Here is a 12,973-nt window from a genome sequence, read left to right as displayed (position 1 = left end):
ACTTAAGAATATAAACAAAAGTACATTAATTAAAAATGGAATAACATTTACAGTACTGGAACATTGTACATAATGAAATTAGTTAATATACAATGACAAATATGATTACATAATGATCAATTATCCTGAATATAGTTTTTAAATTGGCCAATAGACATTGAATTGAAGTTGGAATGTGTATCAATGTCAACCGAGTTATTCCAAAGATTAGCTGCTCTGATATGAAAAGTTCTAAAACCAGAGTTGCTCTTGTAATGAGGAACAAGAAGTGAAATTAGAAGAATTTCCTCTTGTACTATAGCTATGAATAGAATGGGTAAAGCTGAATCTAGAACAAAGATAATCAGGAGCTTTCCCAGTAAGACACTTGAATAACATAACAAGAATATGACTGTTTCAGGTTTGATCTAATTTGAGCCACTTAAGATCATTCATCAATGTATCAATAGGAGTTCTTATATGTCAGCGGAAAGAATGATTCTTGCAAGATTGTTCACAAGAACTTGCAACCTACTGCAAAAGTGTTAGAGAGCAATTAGACCAAACATGGCTACAGTAACTAAAGCATAAGCGATTCAGCCAGTTTTTTCAGAATGTGGTAATAATTATTTAACAGGAAGAATTATACCACATCTTTTATAGAAACATTAGAGGCAATTAAATTTTATGTCTTTTGTTTTCTATTAAATTTTATCATGTTTAATGGACTGTATCTTCTGTGCCCTGGTAACTTTATGCACACTTTGTGGGAGCAGGTGATTGCGAGTCGAGGCTTTCTTGCTCTCAACCCTCGGTATCTACAGTTCATTTCACTTCAAGTTTGGTAATGATGTCAGTGCTTTTACGCAATTGTACAGCAAGTGGCCCACCAACTACCCTTACATTGTCTTCTGATATTCATGTAATTTGAATAAATATACTCTTATGTACATAATGTATATTATTAAACAGCTGCAGAAAACTCTCCATAGAAGTTAAAAATCCATATATAAACAAGAATTAGTCAAAATCACACAAATTCAAACAACTGAATGTTTCACGATTTATGTTTCACGCATGGAAGGGTATGGAACAAATTTACAATAGATTAGTTTTACAGTTCGATGGATGAGTATAATATAGCTGTAGGCACCATTATTGGTGAAATTGAGTTATTAATGGAATATGTAAATAAGAAGCAATTAATTAAAATTTAAATTAAATAACTAAAAGTTAAAATCAATAAATAAGTAAACAAATTGAAACACAAACAAATGACCAAAATGGATGATACAACTATATTATGCCCACCTGGCAAGTCCTACCTGAATGTTTTTGATGTTGCTTTTGTTTAATTTGACAGTTGGGCCAGTTGTTCTGGAAGTTCTTAGTTACAAAATCAACAGCCCAATCAATTTACTGACACCAAGCTAAAAAGTGGTTGATTTTAAAATTTACCCATGAACAAATCTCGAATTAAGCCATATCACATCGCATTTTCATCTCCAAAATTTCGATACATCTTTTCAAACAATACTTTCCTTCAATTCCCATTTTCAAACTATGCTGGAGGGGAAAAATGAACTTCTTAAAATAATTTGAAATAGCACACAAATTAGTGGGGTTGTCACAATAGTGTCTGAACTGATGATCATAAAAAGTATATAAATATGATCAATATTTCACATTGAAATTGTATTGTAAGATATCATATAGGCCTAATGCCAATGTAGGAATTACATTATAATGTATACTGCATGCAAACACACATGTTCCATTCATACATAAAATACTGTTGTATTAAAATTTACAACTTTAGAAGATTTGTACAAAAAAATGAAGGCACAACTTATAAAATACATTTATTATATTTAAATTTTGCTTGACAAAATCAAAATTTGACTTCACTCACCTATATTTCATATCGGAGGACTTCTTCAGAACTGATCAGCGATCCACTTTTCCAGGAGACTGGTTTCCGCTTGTTAAGACTTGTTTCCAGTCTTCAAAAGTGAAAAACGGTCTCCTGTGAAAATGGATCTGCTGATAGTTCTGAATTAGTCCTCCCATGTGATCGACAAAATATAAAGGTTTGAAATCAAATATTTGGTTTTGTTAACAGTGGCAACAGAAGCATTAACATTTAGAGGGGTTGGAGGACGAGCATATTTATAGAGATGGAAGACTTCTGGAAATTTCAAATGCGTTTTAGAGCAATTTATTTTCCGGATAAGGTAAAAATACGACCCGGAAAAATTATATTTAAAAAAAAATAAAAAAATAAAGACAATTCTTGTTCAGTATCGTATTTTAACCCCGACCTCATCCATTTCGCTGGTACCCATTTGCACACAGTTTTCAAAATGGCAACCTCCATCGAGCGTCTTTTTTTCCAACATTGATTTCACTGGAGTTTTTTTCAATGCGGTGCACATCGTTAACCAGGCTAATTACTTTATAGCGTACTACAGTGACATTGCGTGACTTTTGTAAGTTTTGACATTGAGGTTTTTGGAAATAATTTGGAACAAATAGGCCATTATTTTTGTAAAATGGAAGTGGATAGGGCGACAGCAGCCCTTCAGGTAAAGGATGCTGATGGACATTTCATGTCAGACTATATCCGCAAGCTTGATGCAGGGATGCCAACTAGTACGATTTTGCCGTATTTTGTATGATTTTTTTGCACGATGCAAACCGTGCAGCACAGATTTTAGTATCGCGCACAGTGGTGCATATGACATTGAAAATCATATCAAAACGAAGAAGCACCAAAGCAATGCAGGTATGCAAAGTACACACCGCCCAATAATTAACACACTTTCTGCCGTCATCCAATGCCGAGTTTGCACTAATCAAGGCCGAAACATTATGGACACAATATGTGATTGACCACAACCTGCTCTTTACTTGTTCTGACGACTTCAGTCAGCTTGTGTTTCTGGATAGTAAGAACGCCTCTAACTTTAAATGCCGACGAACAAAAACCACAGCTATTGCCCGGATTTTGCAGGAACAAACGCAAGGTGAGTGACTATTTGTTTCTCTTCATAAGGACAAAGCAATTGGAGCAGTAAAGTACAAGCACCTGCCTAAAGTCATGTTGATGATTCTCACTATTGATCACAGTAATGCTGAAGATGAGAGAATCTTCAGTGTCGTAAGAAAAAATGCGACAGAGTTCAGACCAAATCTAAGTACTGAAGTACTTTCTAAAAGCCTTACATCTAAACTATATTGGCAGGCAGCAGGGGTTCCCTGTTACAAACAGGAATAAGTGAAATTACACATGATCTCAAAAAATACAGTTTTGTATGGCAAAATACAGTTTTTTGGGGTCTGTGAGTACAGTTTCTTGAGTTGCAAGGTTGGCATCCCTGTTGATGTCGCAGGGCAATGCAAATCCATTGTGTGCAATGTTATTATAAAGTACGGCTCAAGAGGGAGAAAATCTTTGGTTGGACACAGTAGTACCGAAAACCACACTAAGATGCAGAGGTTGAAAGAGACTATTGTGTGTGTGTTTTCACATGAAAACTGCTTATGGCAGGCATAAACGGAAGCAGAAATCTGGGAAAGAGATGCAAGGCAAGAAGCACAAAGTGCAAGGGAGTAAAGAAAGTCAAACACTGGTACAATCAGTTCACACAGCCGCAAAAAAGGCAAAACAGAGAATTTTTCTTCAACATCAGTGAAGATGAAAAAATGAAAAAGCAGGTATAAGTGAAGACGAGACAAATGAAAGAGCAGGCAAAAAAGCGATCCAAATAGGTGAGTCAAAATTACCATTATTGGTACTATTTTAAAAAGATTTGAATTTGAATTTTAGGTCATCTGAAAAGAGAGACCTATTCTGTGGGGGTGTGTGTACGAGTGTCAGTTAGTCATTATTGTGTACATTTGGGCTTGTTTTCTCAAAATAACTTGTAGTTTTAATCCTTTGGAAAGTATTTTCCCCTCTTGAAAACTATTTAATGAGTACTGAAAGTGTATGAAAATTTTTTTTTTTTTTTTTTTTTTTTTTTTTTTTTTGTATTTCTGTTTTTATTGCCCTGTACTTGGAACTGGTGGGTGGAGAAAGATACATCGAGATAACCACCAGTCCCCTTCTTTAATTCAACTACATGACAACAACATTAGAGTGAAACTATTAATTGCAAAGCATTCAAATAAATTGCAATGATGAATATTAAGACAAAGGTAATTGATTCCCACCACTCGTAAAAGGTGCTGTGATATAGGCCTATAGCTGCAAAAGCTGAAGCCAGGACAGATGAAACAGTGAGCCTATGGCAAAAGGACAACGCAAAAGCTAAATGCCTGGCTAAGACACATGAAAAAGGCCATCACAGCCCCCATAGAAGTGGTAAGTCCCAATTTGAATATGCAATGAGTCATCACAGTCATGAAGGCATCAATATTAAAGGCATCATGTAGCTGCATATAGCTAGGGAAAAAAAAATATGTCCAAAACCAGGGTTTTTAAAATTTTTTTGACAGACAAACAACCACACTCACTCACTCACTCACTCATTCCCATACACTGCACACCCAAATGAACCATCACCCACTCTCATCACATAAACAAGGCAGCTAATACACACTACTAATAATAATAATCAAAAAATACAAGTAGAATTAATGGGGCAAGGTTTGGATTATTAAAAATGTAGTAGGCAAAAAAGGAGAGTTAAAACAATACAAGTAGATAAACTGGAATGAAAAAAAGGCTTAAGATGCTTCAAGATCAAGGGTCCATTTTTTAAAATGAAGCCTAAGTTTCCCTTTACTCTCAGCAATTTTATATTCAGTAGACCTCTTAAGCTTAATTAAATTCATAAAAGCAACAAAATTGGGAGTAGATTCCTGAAATTTGCACTTATGAATATAAAATTTGAGGCAAAAAGAAAAAAGAAATGAAATACACCTATCATGCTCCGAGGAGTCTGTAACACCAAACATTTTTTCAAAGTAGGACCAATTAAAGGATTCCCCAGAAATGTTGTTTATAAGAAAGCATAATTCATCCCCTAAGGGGGTAACTTTGTCACATTCACAGAATAAATGGAGAAGTGTTTCGGGAAATTTCTTACAAAAATAACAATTGGGTGAATCAAGTCTACCGATTTTATGAAGAAACTGATTAGTGCAAATTGCTCTATGAAAAATTTTGAAATAAAGTGTATGAAAAATTGATATTAGTTTTCCTAAAATGTAATATTTTCTTCAAGGCAGCAGCGATCATGACATTGTTTGGATCCATAGGAGCTTAAGACCAAGCCGCATTCCTACTTCTGCCCGGAAGGTGTTCCTTTACTCAACAGGAGATTTGACTTCTCTGAGAAAAGATCTCGCTGAGTTTGGTGAAAACTTCATCCTTCAAGCCGAGAATTCTACTATCCAGGAAAATTGGGATGTGATAAAGAACAAAATTTCCTCTCTGACGGAAGATTATATTCCAACCAAGAATGCCGCTACCAGACATAACCTGCCCTGGTATAATGCCAGGCTGCGTTGCATGAATAGGAAGCTTCACAACAAACCACGTAAATCGCAATCAGAGAATGACAGACAAGTTTTTAAATTAAACCACACAATTAACATATAAGAAAGAACTTTGCCATGCAGAGGCTGCTTACATCAACAATTCCATGACTGACAACTATCACCAAAACATTAAATAATTTTGGAAGATAATCAAATCCAAGAGGATTGACAACACCGGGATTCCACCACTTAACTGTAATAACTACACCATGAATGACAGCCAAGAGAAAGCTGATGAGATTTTCAACAAATACTTCCATTCTGTGTTTACAAACAAGGATTTGGAAAACATCCCCACTGTTATGGTATCGAGTGCAATGTTTATGATATCGCCCATGCCTATATTGTATATTCATGTAAGGTCAGAGTTCATGTAATAAATCCTCTTTTAACGTTACCACACATGGAGGGACGGGGTGGTTACTTTTCCTCGAAAAAAGCTTTTGAGGAAATTTCAGTATTTAGCAGCACAAAATGCCGGATGCGAATGAAGCTGGCGATGGGCAGCTACATGTACATTAAGGGAGGTTGATTTTGGAACTGGGGTCTGAAACAAGTGGAGATATCTGTGAATGCATGTAGAAACACCATTGCAACAAGTCATTTTTGTGGAAATTACTGTAATTTTTGAGGAAATCCAAATATATTTTGGAAAATAAACCTGTCGAATTCGCAACATTGCACAGTGTTATACTATGGGAGATTATGGGCTGATTTATAAGTACTTATATTATAGGAATTATAAACATAGCCCAGCTCATTATTTGGTACCAGTCTATTTTTATAATGAAGGCAAAGGTTTCTTTTCTCTATGGCACAATATCATCAGTAAGAACCAAAATCTAATGATTATGATGTCACCATTGTCTTAAATTGCCATTTAGGCCTATGTCAATTTTTAGGAACGGTACAGAGGTCAAATGAAAAACCGTCAGTAATACAAGCAGGATCATGGGATGTGAAGATGTTGAGGGTAGTTTGTTTTTAGGAAAAATAGGATAATGCTAATGAGAATGAGCTTCCTTTCAGAGCAAGCACCTTGATGGCAGTACTAAAAGTATATCCGCTTTCCCTGGGCCCCCTGGGAAAATTGTGTGAAACTGATCATCAGGATATGCCACAGGTGAATTTCGAACGGCCCCCTTGATCAGATGGTATTTGATGAAGAGTCACTGGATGATCTCAGTAGTGACCAGAGGCTATAGAGTATGTTCATGGCATTTCTCATGGAAAGATCAGCCCAAGATTTGCAGCCTGGAAGATAGGACCATTGAATCATGCACGTTGGTCATGTTGGTTGACATTAGCAATAAGACTGATGTGTCTGTGGACCAGAGGTTCTTATCCTGGCACAGAATTACAAGAAATGCTTCACCATGCTATCAAGTTCATTGTTGAAGTGTATGCAGTAAGTTGGTTTGAGATGAAAAGGGACAGCAAGTTCCATGACCAGCAGCTGTACATTTTCAACATGATCTAGAGGATCAAGCTGCAGTCTGGAGAAATCCAATCTATCGCTTTCAGGAACCTCAAATTGCTTCCTGAGAATGTACTAGTCTACTCCATGGTGAAGTCTAATGATTTAGAAGTGAGAGAAACTGCACTCAAGAAAGTCTTGTCTATATATCAGAAGTGAAAAGCCAGCAAAGAAGCGCTTAAAGAAGATCACGCCAATTAATACTGAAGCCACCCATTGATCGGAACTTATCATGCTTATCAGCCTGTCTCAAAGTGGGATCTGTGAACCAGCTCTGACAAAACATTCCTTACCAGGTGCTTCAAGAAGCATTGCTGAATGGTTCCAAGGTAGATCTGCCTGACCTGCCTTTACATTCCAAAAGTGTTGAAAGAGCTGTGAAGCTGACATCTGAAGCTGCCCACATTGTGTATGGTCTTAAAGCAAAGCAGAATCACATCATAGCCAAAACCATGAGTCGTCAGATGAGACCTTCCTAGACTAAGGGATCTTACACTCAATGATGACCTTGGAATCTAAGCAGAAGTCAAAATGATGTGGGGTCATTGAAATTGAGAACTAGGCCTATATAATATGTTATTGTTGATATTAAAATGACTCCTATATCTTGTAAGTTGTATGGATAACATCGAACAATTTTAAGTTAAACATAATGAGCAAGAAAGTGGCATATTTTGGGGTTGAAGACTACAAAAATATAGCAATCCCAGGTGTGATAAGCCTAAGGGGTTAAATAATATTTGAAAATGATTTTCTGGCATCTGATACATGATGGTTATTTTTCACATCAATGGAACAGTTTTCACATGTAAAATATTGATACCACAAAAAAGTTGCAAAAACGTAGGAACTTAATATCACATACAAACTTCTCATAGTAAATGTGGTGCAAAGCTGCCGAATTCGACAGGCTTATTTAAAAAAATTAAAATGGATTTCCTCAAAAAGTGCTTGATGGTAGAATTTTTTTCTTTGCATGGTAGTTAATGTTATGGCAAGTCACAGATATCTCCATTTGTTTCAAATCAAATATCAAAAAAAAGTTGAAAATCAACCTCCCTTAATGTACATGTACCGATGATGCAGTAAAGATAATCGGTGGTGTCAAACTGCCAGTGCAGCCCACTATTTCCAACGGGATCATGGACAATTGGAAACTGTGGAAAGCTTGGGACAATTATGTAATTGTCTCACGACTCAACAAACAGCCAGCGGACTATCAAACAGCCATGTTTCTAAATGTAATAGGTCCACAAGGGCTCAAGATCTATAATAGCTTTGAACTTAAGGAAAATTCTAGGGATGTGGCAAGCATCCTTCAGCATTTCCATGCATACGCCATATAGGCAAAGTGAATGAAACCTATGAGCGTTATATTTTCAATCAGCGTGTACAGAAAGCTGATGAGAATTTTTAGACATATTTAGCGTCCTTGCGCATTTTGGACAAGACTTGCAGTTTTGAACCTCTTACAGATTCGCTAATACACGACAGAATTGTTAGGAATTCTAAAGGATGATGCCAGGAAGTTATTATTGCAAGAACGCAGCCTCACCCTCAGGGGGGTAACCCCCCTTAACACGCTTTTGGTATGCTTTGGGGGGGGTGGCACCCATTCATAAGAAAGTTAACAAAAGTTCTCCAAACAACTATAGACTCATCGCACACTAACTTCAATTTGCTGCAAACTGATGGAGCATATCCTTGCTAGTCACATTATGGACCATTTAGATCATTTCAACATTCTCCATAACTCTCAACATGGTTTTAGGAAGAGGAGAGGATGCGGCACACAGTTAGTCCCAACCACCAATGACCAACAAAATCAAAATAGCACCATCATTATTTTGTGTCGGCATTTCACGAAATTGTAAGAGGTGAAACTGCTTCGTCAAGTGAAAGTTCTTACAGAAAACCCCTCCAATCTGTCAAGGTTGGAAAAAATGCATACTTAAAAATGGTTTGATATAAATAAAAAATAGAGATTTCAGAGAATGTAGTGGTTCTTATAAGAATTTTGGGGATGAACTGTATTTCTTTGCTTATGGATAGGTTTCATGAGTGTTCTAAATGTGTATTGAAGTGTATGTGATGTATATACATTCTGTATTACCACTACAGTACATTGACTGCAAAGAGTCAATCAATATTTTATTGAGAGAATACCGGACAATAAAATGGCTGACCTAAAGAAATGTTTTGTTTACTTCCTGGTTCGGATTGCTATTCTCGATGGCATGGGGAAAGGCAGCTTCTGTACCAAATGCCCTGTCAGGATTTTGAGCATGTGGTATTTTCCCATTCAATCCAGAGGCAATACCAGAAGAAGCATACACTCCATCAGAGACCACCGATAGAGAGTTGGCAGCAGAGATCGCAAACCAACTCCAGGCTGTCAATACTCCTGAAGAACCCATGAACACTGGTGAAGACTCTGATTATGCTAATGCACCGGAGCTTGCACAAACTGCACAACTTGACTCTGGTGCAACGGATTCACAGCCACAACAAGCTGCCACTGGTGCACCGGAAGCACAGCCACAACAAGTTATACAAACCACCACTGGTGCACCGGAAGCACAGCCACAACAAGCTATACAAACCACCACTGGTGCACTGGATGCACAGCCACAACAAGCTGCACAAACACCTGCACAAACAGCCACTAGTGCACCGGATGCACAGCCACGTACAACAAGCTGCACAAACCGCCACTGGTGCACCGGATGCACAGCCACAACAAGCTGCACAAACCGCCACTGGATGCATATCACGCTAAAGATGAGGTACAAATAATTTACCGGCAGCCTGGATTTGTTGGGAAAACGTCCAACAATGAGTTGAATCTGCTATAATCTCACTTACGAAGGAGGAAAACAAGACTGTAACAGATTATATTATACGCACTGAGCATATCATGACAGCATTGCAAAATGCTAATGAAACCCTAAGCGATGGTCTGCTTATCGCCATAATCCTGAAGGGTTTACCTCCAAGCTACAAACCATTTTCAATAAATATTTCACAAGGATCTGATTCCCTTTTGTTTCTTTCATAATATTTGTTGTGTTTCTGGCATAATGCAATTTGGCCGTAGGTTAATAAAATCATATCAAAATCATAAAATCATATCATCTGATGCTGGTGAAATCAGCATTGCATCTATGAAGAACCTGAAAGGTTCATTGCCTGTAACCAAAGGATATGCTTCTAGGGACCAAGACCACAAAGATTATAAACTCGGCTCCAGATTGTTGTCCAGTTGTTGAAGAGTTCTTGACCAATGTAAAAGAAGCTTATACCAAATGTGGAGCATACATGCGTAAGAATGAACACATTTTAACGTTTATTTCTCCTTTATTACAACATTGTTTACTAACATGTATTTATCATTTCAGGTTCACAACATTCATGACCAGTGGAATATATGTATGATGTAGTGTTGTTTGTTTGTGGTGATGTTCATTCATGACTTTCAAATGGTGTGTACATCTCTGTAATTAATGAGTGCAGAGATACAAAAGGTAATATGGCTAAAAACAAACACAATGAACATTTTAATTGTCCATTTGATAATTAAGATACTTATACAGTTTTATTTTGAGAATTATATCTGATTATACACATATTTGTTCTATTTCCAGATTTTCAACAGACTTCAAAAAGTAGGTGTATGCCTTACACAAGAAACTGGAGCTAAAATCTTGGATGCCATTAAGGGAGGCTTTAATAAGAAAGCAATAGAAGCTGTGCAACAGGGCAAACATGTCAAGATTGTAGGAGATAATATTGACTTTATGATAGGGGTAAGAGATGAGCACCATAAACATCATGGCAAACTGCATCACTATTTTGGGTCTGCATTGCTAGTGCACAACTTTGAGCAACCAAACCAACAGATCTGCTGCTTACTAGGGATGACGAAGAGGAATTGCTCAAGGACTACATCAAGATGGTCATCTCCATTGCCATTCGCTTTTTCCCAGCATTTGGTTTTCTTGAAGTCCCCCAACCCACAACCAATGATGAAGTGTATATTGCTCAGAAAACGGTTTCTACACCAAGCAGCCCACTACCTTCCAGAATGCCAGCAACAACTAGCCCACTATCCTGGATGCCAGCAACTACTACCCGTACTGGCCCTCTACCTCCCACGATGCCAGCCAGAACTATGCCAACTGGCCCACTACCTTCCAGAATACCAGCCACACCTATGCCAACTGGCCTACTAATTTCCAGAATGCCAGCAACAAGTTCACAACTAGCCCACTACCATCCTGGATGCCAGCAACTACTACCCCTACTGGCCCTCTACCTCTCACAATGTGATGACCACAACACTACTATGCTGAACAACCTGCAAACAATACAATATTTCATTGCAGCTGAAGACAAACACAGAGATGTAGTAGATAGAATGGATATTTCAGAATGGATATTTCAGACATGAAACGTAGTGATACTGGAGGACTTGAAACTAACCTAATCATAGCTGTAGGTTCAAAGGTTAAACTCACAACAAATATCAATGTAGCTGATGGATTAACAAATGGAGCATGAAGAGAGATAGTACATATAGTGGCAAGAGGAGAACAAGAGCTGACCCAGCAGTTGCAGCAGAAATGCAACGCCTACGGACACAACCACTTCAGCTAGCCAAACCTCAAATAACACACTTTGCAAGAGACAGCTGGATACGGATCAGTCATCTTAATGCAAGAGGTTATTTGACCAACCTTCAAGACATAAAACAAGATGAACCACTGTGTTGTACTGATGTGATCTGCATCACAGAAACACACCTCACACCATCAGTACTCGGGGTCACTCACTACTTGACTTGCTACGCACCCGTGTCCAAGAAAAACGTCTAAAAGGGTATGTTTTTCACCACACACCCTTTTGTTTCTTTCATAATATTTGTTGTGTTTCTGGCATAATGCAATTTGGCCGTAGGTTAATAAAATCATATCAAAATCATAAAATCATATCATCTGATGCTGGTGAAATCAGCATTGCATCTATGAAGAACCTGAAAGGTTCATTGCCTGTAACCAAAGGATATGCTTCTAGGGACCAAGACCACAAAGATTATAAACTCGGCTCCAGATTGTTGTCCAGTTGTTGAAGAGTTCTTGGCCAATGTAAAAGAAGCTTATACCAAATGTGGAGTATACATGCGTAAGAATGAACACATTTTAACGTTTATTTCTCCTTTATTACAACATTGTTTACTAACATGTATTTATCATTTCAGGTTCACAACATTCATGACCAGTGGAATATATGTATGATGTAGTGTTTGTGTTGTTTGTGGTGATGTTCATTCATGACTTTCAAATGGTGTGTACATCTCTGTAATTAATGAGTGCAGAGATACAAAAGGTAATTTGGCTAAAAACAAACACAATGAACATTTTAATTGTCCATTTGATAATTAAGATACTTATACAGTTTTATTTTGAGAATTATATCCGATTATACACATATTTGTTCTATTTCCAGATTTTCAACAGACTTCAAAAAGTAGGTGTGTGCCTTATACACAAGAAACTGGAGCTAAAATCTTGGATGCCATTAAGGGAGGCTTTAATAAGAAAGCAATAGAAGCTGTGTAGCAGGGCAAACATGTCAAGATTGTAGGAGATAATATCGACTTTATGATAGGGGTAAGAGATGAGCACCATAAACATCATGGCAAACTGCATCACTATTTTGGGTCTGCATTGCAATGCATAACTTTGATTTGACCCATTTGTCAATGGTTTCGCCACAAAGAAACTATACAGCAGCCAAACCAACAGATCTGCTGCTTAGTAGGGATGAAGAAGAGGAATTGCTCAAGGACTACATCAAGATGGTCATCTCCATTGCCATTCGCTTTTTCCCAGCATTTGGTTTTCTTGAAGTCCCCCAACCCACAACCAATGATGAAGTGGATATTGCTCAGAAAACTGTTTCAATCCCCCT

The sequence above is a fragment of the Amphiura filiformis genome, chromosome 3 (assembly GCF_039555335.1).
Source record: "Amphiura filiformis chromosome 3, Afil_fr2py, whole genome shotgun sequence".
Lineage (NCBI taxonomy): Eukaryota > Metazoa > Echinodermata > Ophiuroidea > Amphilepidida > Amphiuridae > Amphiura > Amphiura filiformis.
The sequence above is the reverse complement of the archived record's forward strand: the minus strand, read 5'-3'. Positions refer to the sequence as shown.